Genomic DNA, 14,145 nt, shown 5'->3' with positions numbered 1-14,145 from the left:
ATTGGCCACATTGTCTGGCGCTGTCTCGCAGCTCTCTTATGATTCATTTGGTTTCAAGTTACAAGTTTTTGTTTCCAGTCTCTGTTTTTCTTTCGAACAGTTTGTTTTATTTTTTGGGCAGGGTCTTAGTCTGTGTTTGTGTGCCGTCTGGCTAAATGCCTTAATTAAAAATCAATTTCGGATTTGCTACCAAATTTTAAGCAAGCAAAAAGCAGCCACATAAATACACATTATTTATTTATTGTCTTTTGTTGACATTTCTGTGTTTTTGAATTGAATTTATTGCCAAGCTTATGTGTATAGAAAATTAACAACAACAAAAAAACTCGCATATGCAACCAATACCTGTTAAATAATAATTAGTAATTGTAATCATTACTAATTGAGACCCGCCGCCGGCACAAAAGCCAAACAATTATACAAATAATCATAAAAATTCAATCACGTGTGCTGTTTATAAAATCGATCAAGCCACCTTTCTTGTTTAATCAAAGCATGCTTTAGTTATCTCTTACGTGAGATTAGGCCTACATGCTCTCTCGCTTAATTCCCACGCTCAGCTGCTTTGCTTAAGTGATAAGACAAGCCTCCCACACGATAAGAAACGTTGAGAGAGCGTTGAGAGAGCTTCGGCCTTAGGTAGGCGACAGCTTAGCGAGGGAGAAGCTGCATGATAAGTTGGTTGATCGCTGACTCCCGACTGGGCTGGACTAGTCAGCAGCAGATCTAGGCATGCAAATGCAAGGATCAACAATTGTTTATCATATTTTTAATGATCTTCCATACAACTTCTGTACAATTTAATTATGGTATGATATTATATCTGTTCAGTCATTGTTTTTCACTGAATTTTATAAAGCTAGCACATAATTAACTGCAGTTGTCAAAAAGTAATTTAAAAAGCGAAATCGTTTATATTAGGCACATAATTGATTACTTAATCTTAATATAATGCTCTCCTGATTGGGGAGGGATATCGTAAATATAGAAGAAGCTACTCTATGCTTCTTATTTTCCATTTGAATGTATAAATTAGACTTTTAAGTATAGAAATATATAGAAATATTTAAGTTGCAGCTGAAATTTTTTCCATGTACAACTTTGCTTACTTTCCAAATAGGTTATGTGAGATAACAAATACAATTTTTTTTTATTGGTTTGGAATCTTATTTAATAACTTATTGAATTCTAACATAATTGATAAAAATTTTTTTTTTATATAAAGTAGTCTTCTGTATATGAAGAAATAAACATTGTGTACAAATAAAAGTTGTGTCTTATATAAATATGAAAGCAGCTTTTGACTTAATATAAATTATTTACAAACGAGAAAAATTCCGATTGAATTTTTCTATTATTTATAGCTCTACCAAAGCTTGCCTGTTTTCAATTTTAAAGCGGACTAGTTAGTATTAGTTTGAATTTTGTTGTTCAGCTGCCCGCACGACATGCACCCCATATAAAAAATGTAGAAAAAAAAAAATTGTGTGGAAAATACTGAAAATCATAAGAGAGACGCCTGCGTGTACTTCTGTAATTGGAGTTGATGTCGGGGCTGCCAGCGGGCAGCAGACTCTAGAGATGTAGATGCAGATGCAGATGGAGTAGAAGATGTAGACTGCCTCAGTCTGCAGCCTCAGTTGCTGCCCAGCAGCAGCAGCAGCATCCAACATGTTGCAGGCGATTTTTCATCATCGCTCGCATGTTGTTAATATTGATGTGTCTGTTGTTGTTGCTGCTGCTGCACACACACACACGCGCACACACACACACATATAAATATTGTATATATGCACATGCTTTTAATATGAAACAATCAAGAGCGTTTGTAGTTTTGTTTGCACTGCTGATGCTGCTGCTGTTGCGCAAAAAAACTTGAGGAATTTTCAAATTAAATGTGGGCATACATAGATGCTACCAAGCATGTGCAAGTTGCAACTTGCAACGGAACTGTAACAGTTTTTCAATTAAACTCAGTGCCATCGACCCACGAGTAAAAGATAAAAATGGTCAACAGTCCGCAAGCACGTCCAGGCCGAAGCCACAGCCCAGCCACTGCCACAGCTTCAGAGATACAGATAGAGCTTCAGGTTCATGGACATGGTGGGGCATGCAGCTCACGACAATTCGTTAATACCTTGCCATTTGAGTTCTTCACGCACGGTTAAGAGCAGCAGCAGTGGGGCAGGAGCGGCGGCTGCAACTGGCAGTTGATAAATATGCGTCATTTAGAGCAAACACACAACGCAATAGTTGCAGCTACTTAGGGCGTGCGATAGTCGAAAGACAAATCTGGAGCAGATACTTCAGGCTGCCCAAACACAGACTCAGTGAAGCTCTGCTTAGTCGGATTGCATTGAAAGATGCATTTACATCAAAATGCAATTTAAACTAATTTCCAACATTTTTGTTTCTGATCTTTAGCTGCAGCTACCACTGAGCTCAACTCAGAGTCAGTGGCAGTGGCAGTCCATCCACATTTGATTATGATAAACGCGTCTCAGCTGTCATGCAATGAGCTACTTAGCCCTGGCAGCAGCAGCATGGCCGCCCCTTAACTTGTGGGGCTGGAGACAGAGAGAGAGAGCGAGAGAGAGAGTCGAAGTGAAGTGCGGGCCATTAGGCGCATTTGTTGTTGCCTGGACGGCGACAACAGCTGAGCTTAAGCGGCACGCGAGCTGTCATTAGAAGAGGCGGCAAAAATAACATTCAAATATCTTCAACTGAAACGCCATTTTGATTTTTGCCCAGCTGCGCATCAGTATGTGTGTGTGTGTGTCACATATCCTGGCGCTATATACCAAACATTTATGTACAGCGTGTGTGTTGTTGTCTGGCCAGCCAGATAACGAAGCTTTTGGTGGCAAAAGCTTCAGCTTCAGCAGCTATATCCTTCTCGCTTTGGCCACAGCTGCTGCCACTGTTGCGCATGTCCTGGCTCGCAAGCTGCGTACTTATGCTGATGATTAATTTGCCAGGATAATAGCCAAAGAAAAAAACGAACACACAGTCAGCAAAATGGAAAGTGGCTCCACCTCCTCCAGTCGCTTTAAAACGTTAAAACGTTGCTTTAAAATTTCCAAGGCGACTTGTTATATTTAAAATGGCGGCGCTGGCTGGCTGGCTGGCTGGCTGGCTGGCTGGCTGGCAGACTAAGCAATCCCATTTGGCAGCTGCTCTGCTCCCTCTCTGGGCAGAGAGACTTCAGCCTGCATCCTTAGCTGACAGCCTGACAGCAATCAATCAGATTGCAACAATAGATAGTGAGCAGTGAAATTCTATAAATGCCTGACTGGCTGACTTTGCTCTTGAACGGCTGCGCCAAGGTCGTGTCCTTCCATAACAGCTCAGCAACAGGACCAACAGGTTCGCAGGCAGGCAATTGGCATTGTTTTCAATGTGCGTTTAGTTTTTGGCAAATGTTTGCCATTTCGTTCGTATGCATGTGTGTGTGCGTTGGCAAAAACTCCTTCGTCTTGCTCATTTGTGTTCATTATCGTCCTGCGGCGCGCCGCCAAATCCTTTCTGCCCACATTATGCGTGTGAACAATGCGGCAGTCAGTCACTTGTATATGGGTTAGCTCTACATGTTCTATCCCTGCTGCTGCTGCTGTCCTCTAATGTCCTCTGTGCTAATCAGCGCCGCTTTAATTAGTTCACCTCATCAAGGCCACATTAAACAAATGCGAATAACTTAAGCATTTAAATCAGTTTGCTGCATGTTTGCTTTTGTTCAAATTGCTTTAGTTACGGTCAGTGGGAATTTCTTTTCGAGGATAGACAGGTTTGGTTTAGCAATTTCCCTAAACGCTTTAAAAATTTCATTAACGCAAACAAATTATATACGTGCAATGGTTTTATTTTAAAACATTTTCAAATTTCTATAAAATTAAAGTAAATGCGTTTAAGCATAAAGCTCTTAATTCCCATTTTTAATACATTCCACAGCCAGCGATAAGAACAATAATAATACTAAGAATTTAATAAAATTTAAAAAAATTAATTGTCAAAATTTAACTTAATTTATGTTTTTTTTATTATTATTATTTATTTGTATTGCTGTGCATTGATTTATATTTACTTTCCTTTTATACGATATCTCTAATGCAAGCAGTGCATTTTAAAGCAGTGCCATATGCAATTTCTCTGCTAAGCTACCCAAATAACTGCTGGGTTCGTGTCTAGAGAAAAATTGCAATTTTCCATTTGGCAGGTAAGCGGAAAATCTGCATTTCCAACTAAAAATCCCTTACTTGCAGCTCATTAAATTAGCAGCAAAGCCCACTTTAAGTTCACTAAAATTTAAGTGCTTGTGCGAAACAAACCTTTTTGGGCTTTTTCGCCGGCAACAAGCTGTCAAACTTAGACAGCGACCTTGGCCATTAATCGTCAGCCTCTCATTCATGTCAAATTTGTACAATTCAAATGTCAATTTGTGTGTGTTTGGGATGAAGAAGAAAGTTTTAAGCGGCTTTACAAAAAATCAATAATTTGAAACGCGTGAATTTCCATTAACAATTTGTTTTGGCGCCGGCACTCGAACTTGAAAGACTGCCAAGCAAACGAAAAGGGCCTTGAACCATTTGCTAAAAAAAAATAAATTAGAAAATTCCACCACACACATACAAACACATACAAAAGGCTTGGGCACATGTGCAGTGCCCGTCAGAGCAGCAGCGACGCTTGTGCTTTCGTTCCGGGTAGCGTCAATGGCAGAGAGAGAGTGGTGAGTGGGGTGGGTGGCTTGTGGGGTTGCCTAATTTGAATATAGTATGCAAACCGAAGACGTGCGTGTGTGTGTGTGTGTGTGTGTGTGTGTAGGCTGGGCTGCTTCTAAATGGAAATTGTAACGTGTACCGGCGGTCTGACTAGTCGGGTGGCAGCTTGCTCGACTGACTGACACATATTTGGGCATGATCAAAATTAATGACCCAACGCATTCACACACACACACACACACCTATGTATGCCCAAAAAATCTACGCACAGTGTAATTTAGAAAATAGGTCAAATACGATTTGAGTTTCTATGTTATTCACTACAGGACGACTTAAAGCCTTCCAAATGAAATTTGTATATCAGCCGAAATTCGCAATTTTTGTAATAAATATATTTTGGCTAATGACTAAGCGACCGCCAAGCTGGCAAAGCATTTGTGCAACAACTTTTATGATTGTTATTGCCAACAAGCAAAAGAAGTCATCATAATAAGTGTGGTGGTGGGCCAAAAGTTTTCCAACTTTCTGATGATGGCAAGATAAGTGCTTTGGCTTTTTTGGCATATTGCGACGCGGCGACGTCAAATGTGGCTGCAATTAAAAACTGTTACGCCTCATGCTAATCAGCCCAAGCAGTGCCGAGGTCGATCCAACAAAGCAGCCAACCAGAGCACGAGCTCCCAAGCAGACAGCTGACATAGGCATGGGCACGGCCACGGGTATGGGGCAGATATGAACGTCAAAAAACATGGCAAACTGCAAAAGAAAGAATTCATTATTTTACTTTTAATTGCTTTTTTCATACTTTCGAAATTTTTAAGCGCCAGAGCCCCAACTCCTTTCATTACCAAAGGCGCTTGCAAAAGTCACTTTGAGTTGAATATTTTGCATGTTCAGGCCACATCTTTCATATTTCACAAGCAAACAACAGTTTGAAAGAAATTCAATTATGCCTTTTAATAACCAACAGCCAACCAAGAGCGGGTCGAAACGCATATTGCAATTCGCAGAGCAGAAGACAAAGCGCCGACTTGATAGAAGCCGATTAAAATAACAAAAGTTTACTACTTTGCAATTCTCATAGTCCAAACCCCAAATGAGTTTCCAGCTATGCATGTTGTTGAACAAAAATTTCAAAGAGCAAACCTTTTCGAACATAATCAGTTGAATCATAAATTAAGCATAAATTCGTGCTCGCCCGCTCAGATAAATTAGTCAAAGCGACACACCATAAAGCATTTACTGAACTCATAAATCCCCAACCCTTCGGACTGGACTGGACTGGACTGGAGACGGTGGCGGTTGTCTAATCCGTGCGCATTAACATATTCATGTTTTGGCTACTCTACTCGGCTCGGCTCTAGTTCTTGGGCACTGATCTAGCCGCCAACGCCGCCGCCGCCACCGCCGCCTGCTTGCCGCTGCTGATTTCATCGCGCCCTCTATATGGGGACTCTATGGGATTCTGTGGAAGCAGCTTGTAACCCATTAAAATGTATGCATGCCAGTGGAGCATTCAGAGCGACATTTCTACATTCTGGCCATAACTCATGTGCAGATGTAGCAAAGTCAGCGCCACTCTGTTCTCTGTTCTTGTGGCTGCTGGCGTTTGGCCTTTGCTTGTGGCGATCGCAGCACATTTGCTGGACCATTAGATCGAGTCGAAAGTGTGCTCTGGCCTCTGGTATTGCCAACCATTCGGAAATTGTTGATTTGGGTCACAATTAATTGCTTTTTGTGCATCATAAATTAAGCGACGAAAGTGCTAATCACAACAAAGGCCACCAGCCGCAGATTGCGGCCGTCCAAGGGCACAGGTATGGCTCTAACTATTATAATCATGATATCAGCACTGTTTACGGTCTAGAAACCTGTTGCTCTGCTTTCAATTTACATTTGCTGTGGGAATGTGAAATGAATTTAGATAAAGCTCCAGCGATAACAGCATATGATTTAAAAGAATTTACTGCTGATAAGCTGTACATAAATTATAATTGAAATTAAAGTTAGCAGCATAGAAAATAATACAAAGTGGCATTCAAGCTTCAAGGGGTTTTTCTTGCAGTCAATGTGCAATTATTCAATTCACTGCTTACTATTTAAATGCATTTCTTCAAAGGATTTTCTTGCTGCTTCGATTTGCAGCATTACATAAGCTCCATTGCCTCAGGTATTTCAATTTCACTATTTGTTTGCTTGTGTGGAGCTCACGCTGCTTTGCTGTTTTGTCTTTGAAGTTGATCTCCTCTGGAGCATTGCTCATTACGTGGCCGTCTCCGAATGCTAATTGTGCGGCAGCAGCAACTAGAGAAAATCAGCTATACAACAACATTTTGGCATCAAGCTGCGCCTTAAGTGAAAATGGCTGAGAAAAATTATCAACAAAAACAAACAACTGAGCGTTATGTAAATAATTTTTTGATCAGCTTTATATTTAGTATCTCGTATGCATAAGCGTCAGTGCGTCTATTGTGAACACAAAGCGGCACAGCAGGAGCTCTGCTTCGTTTTTTTTTTTTATTTTGGGGGAGAGTAACCGAATCAGAATCCCATTCGGTTGAAACGCAATCAATTTGATTGCCTCAATCGGCGGCTAATTTGTGAAAACGAAAATGTTAAGAAAAATTACTCAAAATTTGTTTGATTTAACAATTAAAATGCACACGTCTCTGGTAAAGTGATTAGGCTATTTGTTAAGAATATTTATCTGTTTACATGGCGCTGCAGGTGTTGCTGTGTGGCTGTTAGTTAGTTAGTGAATTTTGCTATTCAATTTCAACAGAAAAACATAATTATAAGCAGACAGCATCAAATCATGTTTGTTGCTACACAATAATGATTTTAATCTAATTTTTTACCCAACACACATAATTCATACAATAGGCAAGTCACTCAACAACATACTAGTTGTCTCTACTTGATGCTGCTCCTCGGCATGTTGGCAAAGAATATTTTCGTTATTTTGAAAATGAGAACGACATGCAAAAAATCTCTGGTCGGTTTAGTTTAAATGGGCCGTAAATGATAATTTTAATTTTTAATCAAACATATGTACATAAAATCAGCGCAGCATAAAATGATTTAAGGGCAGAGGCAGCACCAAGAGCAAGGCGAGAGCAGCCTCCGTCAAAGAGGCCGACAAAAACATATGCCTGCCACCAGAGCAAGCAGCAAGTAGTAGCAACGTGCCTTAACTTTTTCGATCTACGCATATATAATGTACAAAACGCCAGCTGTCGAACAAATTGGCAAGCAGCGTATGCAAATTGAGCAGCTTTGTTGCTAAATTTGCAATCAAATGTTGCCGTTGCCTTGTTGGCATTTCCATGTGCGTGTTTAGCGGAGACAACAACCACAGCAGAACTTTCTTGCGCACAAGCAGTTCAAAAGCAGTGCAAACAGGGCGCGCACTGCTTCAACGTTGCTATTAATAATGCGAATGAAATGCTTTCGTTTTGATGCAATGTCTGTGAGACAAAAACTCAAGTTTAAATATGAATTATCTTCTCATGGCTCAGCATAACTTTAACTGTTTCAATGTTGCAACTTATCTCTCTGGCCTCAATTAAGACAATTCATGAATGGAATTGTACTCGCATGTGCACACACGTCAACAACAAAAGCTCGTAGACGTGTTTTCACATTGTGGGCAGCAGCAGCAGCAGCTTCAAAGAAATCCGACATTTTGTTTTTTGGGGTTGCGTGTGCTCTGTATCTGTATCTACGAGTACGAGTACGAGTACAGCTATAGTTGTTGGCTCAATTAAACTTTGAGGTAGCGGAGGAAACCAAACGAAAGCCGCACGCCGCTGAAAACGTATGGCGCAAGTAAACAAAGTATATATCTGAAAGATACAATTATACGCACGCAATTCGTCAATCAGAACGACATTTTTCTTTTATTTGTTCTTCAGCCATTAAAAAAAATCACACAAAAATATGATGAAGAAAAAAATATGTAATAAAAGTGCCGCAAAGCAACGTTTCCTACTTTTTTTTTATTCGTTATTATTCTGCTGCGGCCATAATTACTTTTGTTTTGTTTGTTTGCGCTTATGCTCAAGCCCTTCCTTAGACAATTATAATTCTGTTAGTTGACTGGGGCGACAACACACACAAAGGCAAATTTGTCGCATTTTGTACAAAAGGTAAACTAATTAATTGATTAATGCCCGGCGATCACACGCGGTATCATGCAAATTAATTTTGTTCAATTTAAAACTGACTTAAAGTCGTTTTCACCACAACTAAAAGTTGTCGCACTGTAATGGCGCCCATTTGTTGCCCGGGCCAGGCCAAAACGACAAACCACAACAATCAGCAAGATCCTTTTGAGATCTTTATCGCCACCGAAAACCGAACAGCGATAGTCAGACCCAGCTCCAGCTTCAGCTCCGATCGTGGAATGAATCAGTTGCCGCTTGTCACAGGCGAGCGCGACGCAGATAATGTCAATGGAACGCATAACTCAAATCGTTGGGGCACTGGTTGGTTGGTTACGCTGGCTGCTGGACCTGGACCTCGATCACATGTGGGCCGGGCTGCAGAATTAATTGAGCTGTTAAATGTAAGACTCCACGGAATGAAAGGGAAAAATTAAAGCTGACAAGCTAATTAATATTTAGCTCGTTTGCATATGAAAGTCCCTAGGATGCAACTGGTTGAGCAGGTTGCTTAATTCAAGGAAAAGCATATCTCTAACTATATTTAATTACTTAATCTATAGCGCTATATAGCATAAGGTGCCAATGTGCCATATCAAATTCAATGCCTCGCCTTGTGTATTCCTTCGGGTGTGCGCTGATTAATCGCTGACAATTAGTCAACATAATTTCCACTCAATAATTTTGTATAGCGCCCACATTTGTGCACTAAGTACGCCGAAAATTTGCATAAGCGAATTTTGCAAACTAGGTCTAAATATTAAAATGCGCAAAGTTCAATTTGTTGCTATGCTAGAGCCCAGCCAGTCAGCCTCTGAGCAGCGCCCTCTCTCTCGCTCTCTCTCTGCTGTTGTGTGTCCTGCAGTTAGAGTCCCATACCAATATTCAGGGGCTTGGGCTTCCAATCTACTCTCTACCTCTACGCAACATTGCGCACTGGCGCTGCTTTGTAACAGTCTGATTTTGACATTGACGAATTCGTCGCCATTTATCATGTACGCCCATAAGGGAGGCACGGGCAGCAACAGAACTGAAACAAGCGAAAAGGATACGCGCGTATATGTGCACGCTGCAGGCAGCCGGACGGACAGCCAGACGGACGGACAGACAGCTGGACAGTCAAACTAAGCCGTGTCAGTTCCCGTTCCCATTGCTGCCATTTTGTCTGTCTGTCTGTCTGTCCGTTCGTCTGTCTGACATTCCGTCAGTGCTGTCAGACCGATGTCAGCCATCATTGGCGTTGAAATTTTCATTATACTATTTTATTCACGTAGCGATGCGTGGAACAAATCTAAAATGCCACCACCACAATCATTTTCCTAGCCCATCAAGCGATGCGTGTAATTAAAATGTTTTAATATTCAGCATCTAATCACGAAAAATTTGATGTTGATGATGCGCTTGGCTACAGACAATCATTTAAATGTTTCAGTTAGATCTATATTAAATTAAACTGAGCAAAGATTAATATGTAGCCAAGGCCTACAAAAAAAGAAAAGCGTAAAAATATTTTATGCTGTTCCGACATAAACAAAATGTCCATGTGCATGTCCATCCAAGTATTTTGACAAATAGCTCGATTGGACATTGAAACATTTTATCTGCCATGTCGTCAATGCCACGAGCAAGCAAAGAGAGGGAGCAAGAGAGTGGGGAGTGGGTGGGAGTGGAAGTGGGAGTTGGGGTTTGCGCTTTTGGGCACGGCATGGGTCAATGCGTGGCATTTTGGTCATTTATATGAACACTCGTCCTTTTTCATAGCCAGTTGGTGTCTGTCTTGCTCACACTCTCTCTCCCTCTCTCCCACTCAGCCCAGTGGGAGTGTGTGTAAGTTTCGCTCGTGTGTGTGTGTGCACAACCCCAAACTGAAAGGCCGCCTTCGGAAGCACATCATGGCGAATGACAGATTAGCAAAGTCCCCATGGACATTTGTAACCAAACTGCAAAATGCCCAATGACTGGTGCGGCGGCTTGTGAAGTTGAAAGGACACCACACGCTTTGTGTGTTGCTGTTGCTGTTGCTGTAATTTAAATTGCAGGCGTCCACAACGCCTACACTGACTCGCTCGCTCGCTCTCTCTCTAGAGACAGTCGGCGCTTCTTATCGAGCACTGATTACTTTCTAATCCGTGCAGCATCAAGCGTCCAAGCGTTGACACAAACAAATGACCAGCACCAGCAGCAACTGAGCTGAGCTGAGCTGAGAGCTGAGAGTGGGGGAGCTGGAGGCTGACAGGGCGCATCAGGCAGGTCCAGAGAGTGAAAGGTATTAATTGCTATTGCCTTGCAGTCCAGGTAGGCCGATCAGTTGACCAGACCGACAGCAGCTTTAGCCGCATAGAACCCAAACAAGTTGCCGCTTTCAGTTATTTTCGTTGTTGTTGTTATTGTTGTGTGAGTGTTTTTAATGTGAAAGCAATTTTAGCAAATCTCTCGTGTCAATGTGCCTAGTGCCAGGTCCTTGGCAGGTATAAATTCTTTAGTTATTATGCTCGAAGTGGCCATAATTATTTTGATGTTGCTTTGTAATTAGTGCTCGATGAGCCACCCCCCACGTGCATGTGTGTGTGTGTGTGTGTGTGTGTGTGATGTGGCCGCAGTGAAAAGGGAAAGTGAAAAATTGCATTTTATGCGTGGCTGGCTCAATGAGGAAATTACGCACTTATTTGTTAATCGAAAAGTGAAATGGAAAATAATTGCACTCATTGAGCACATGTTACAAACAATTACTATCAATGTTAAGAGCAGCGCTACAGTTGATAAATGTTGTGCACTATATCAAATAATACATATATATAGGCTTGATCGTAGTCGGACTAATCAGCTAGATCGCCTAGCCGCGCCTTTTGAGTCTCGTTGACGACCACGACAAATTTTATGGCAACCATCGCTTGCTACCAATGTCGGCAATATGTCAGCCAAGCGCACGTGATGCCAAAATTAAAAAAAGAACACACGGTATGGTAAGCAGCAGCAGCAGCAGCAGCAGATCACGACGGGGGCAACCAACAGTGGCAGCAATATGGCAGCAGCGCCTTATGCCATATGCTTGAGCATATCAAAATTCATTTTGAGCTGCGCCCCATGTGAGCGGCAGCGCAAATTAATAATGACGACAACGCAACGTTGCAACGTAATGAAAATGTGTGCAGATTCAGATGCAGACATCAAAGTGTGGTGGGAGGGGGGCAGCAACAATGGCGTAACATGTGTGGCAGTGGCAGGGGCAGCGCATTTTGATTGGCAAGCAAGTGCAATTGCTTTGATGGTTGGTGGCTGGTGGTCTGCAAACTAAAAATATATTTCTCGCACTTTGAACGCTTTTAAATAAATTACAAACACAAATGTTCCATTGTATCTTTATTTGAATGAACAACCCATTGACATTGAAAATAAAAGGGGGGCGCACAACAATAAAACTCAAAATTAGATTAATTTGGGCAATTCAAAGTTTTGTTGTAATGAGTTTGGTCAGTCATTTGACTTTGGCATTCATTGCTTGTCTCTTTTTATTACGAGCGCGACGCTTCTACAATTTCATTTGTTTTTCCTGCCTCAATAATGCAAATAAGTCAACACGGCACACTCTTTTTTATTTATACAAGCATGTTTGTCATTATGTTGAACATCTAAGCATATGAACTGTCTGTCTGTCTGACTGTCGTCTGATGTTTCTTATTTATTCGACTGCCAAAACGCTGGAGTTGCCCATTTTTTCTCAGGCGACAGTTCCGCATTCGAGCAGCAGCCTCAGCAGTTGCATCTCCATCTTTGCTGTTCTCAGCGCAACACCCAGAGACGAGAGACTAAGCGAGCGAGAGAACGAGAGAACATGTTTCTTATTATTTTTCGCTGATTAATCGATTGTCGGCTGAGTGTCGCTGGCTCCCCTTGCTCCAATATGTCATCCGCAGTTGCAGTGTGATTCAGACACTTGTCACTGGAAAAAATGTAAACATGAAATGCATTTATGTAGAAATGTAAAAATATATATACTATGTATACTAAACCACTTTGTGCCGCCCGCTCTATTGCTCAAGTTGCAACAGCAACAGCAGCAAAAACTGTTCCAGAATTAATCTTGCAAATGTAGTTCGTGCTATAAAATTCTTAATTATTTTAGGCTCAGGTAGCTCTGGCAGCCGCACATTTGTTTAAGCTGCATTAAACGACTTGAGATTTAAAATAATTATTTTGTATATATCATCTTGCAATCCTACAATAATTCACTCTTTTAGCCATTTAAAGAAAAACCTACAAACTTGTCCTCCCCAAAACAATTTTTTTGTTTTTCGTTTCGTAGCTTTGCGGTTCTTGAAATTGCAAAATGAAAGCGAAACCTTCAGAAATTCCCAAACGTTACATTTGGCCAACCGCTCAGCTGAGCTTCCAGCCTCCTCCTCCTCCTGCTCCCAGTCACCCTTAACCGTATTGGGTTGCCTCTCTGGCTCCCTGCGGGTTTGCACAGCTCGGACTCGGACCTGAACCCGGCTGCTGCTGCTGCTGTTGTTGCTGCTTGGGCTGCGTTTGATGATGATGGCATTTCCTTTGGTAGTTGCGTACGTCATAGATTAATGACAGCAATTCATCAAATCACTCGATGGACATGACGAGCAACCGAAAATTCACAAGAAGCTGCCAGCCAGCATTTTTTCTTTCTATTTTTTTTTCTGATTCTCTTTTCATTGTGTGCTCGCTTTGTTTTTGCTCAACTTGAGCTGAGCTGAAGCTGAGGCTGAGGCTGAGGCTGACTTTGGCGTTCGGATTTTGTGTGTGCAACGCTCGCGGTGCAATGTGCAACCAGAGCTGACCAAGTTCCTGCCACTTAGGCGTCAAAAGTGCGACGCTTGCGGCGATTAATCAATTGCCGGAAGAGCTGGCAATCGACGCCAAGACAAGACAAGGTCCAATGGCAACGATGTGCTCTATACATAGTTCGATAGGTATCCCAGCCACTTAACCTGAATCCGGCATAAGCAAGATCTCAGCAGACATGGGAGCGGGAACGCATGGGGCATGCAGCCGAACAGTCGCGTCGTTTAATTAACAACCAAAGTGTGACTATGACACATCCTCAGTGAAAACACACGAAGTACTCAGAGTGGTGTCTGCTTAGCTCTCTGAGATCATCGACAGCGCCGCTAGTCGAAGCGGGGGCGTTCTCTCAATATCAATGCCTGCGTGTTTTGTTTAGTTGTTTTCTTCTTTTATTTAAAACTCTTGTCTCGCTCAGCTGCATTATCGGAAACTGATTAATAACCATT

Source organism: Drosophila busckii, chromosome 3R, assembly GCF_011750605.1.
Source record: "Drosophila busckii strain San Diego stock center, stock number 13000-0081.31 chromosome 3R, ASM1175060v1, whole genome shotgun sequence".
NCBI lineage: Eukaryota > Metazoa > Arthropoda > Insecta > Diptera > Drosophilidae > Drosophila > Drosophila busckii.
Note: the sequence above shows the minus strand (reverse complement) of the source record.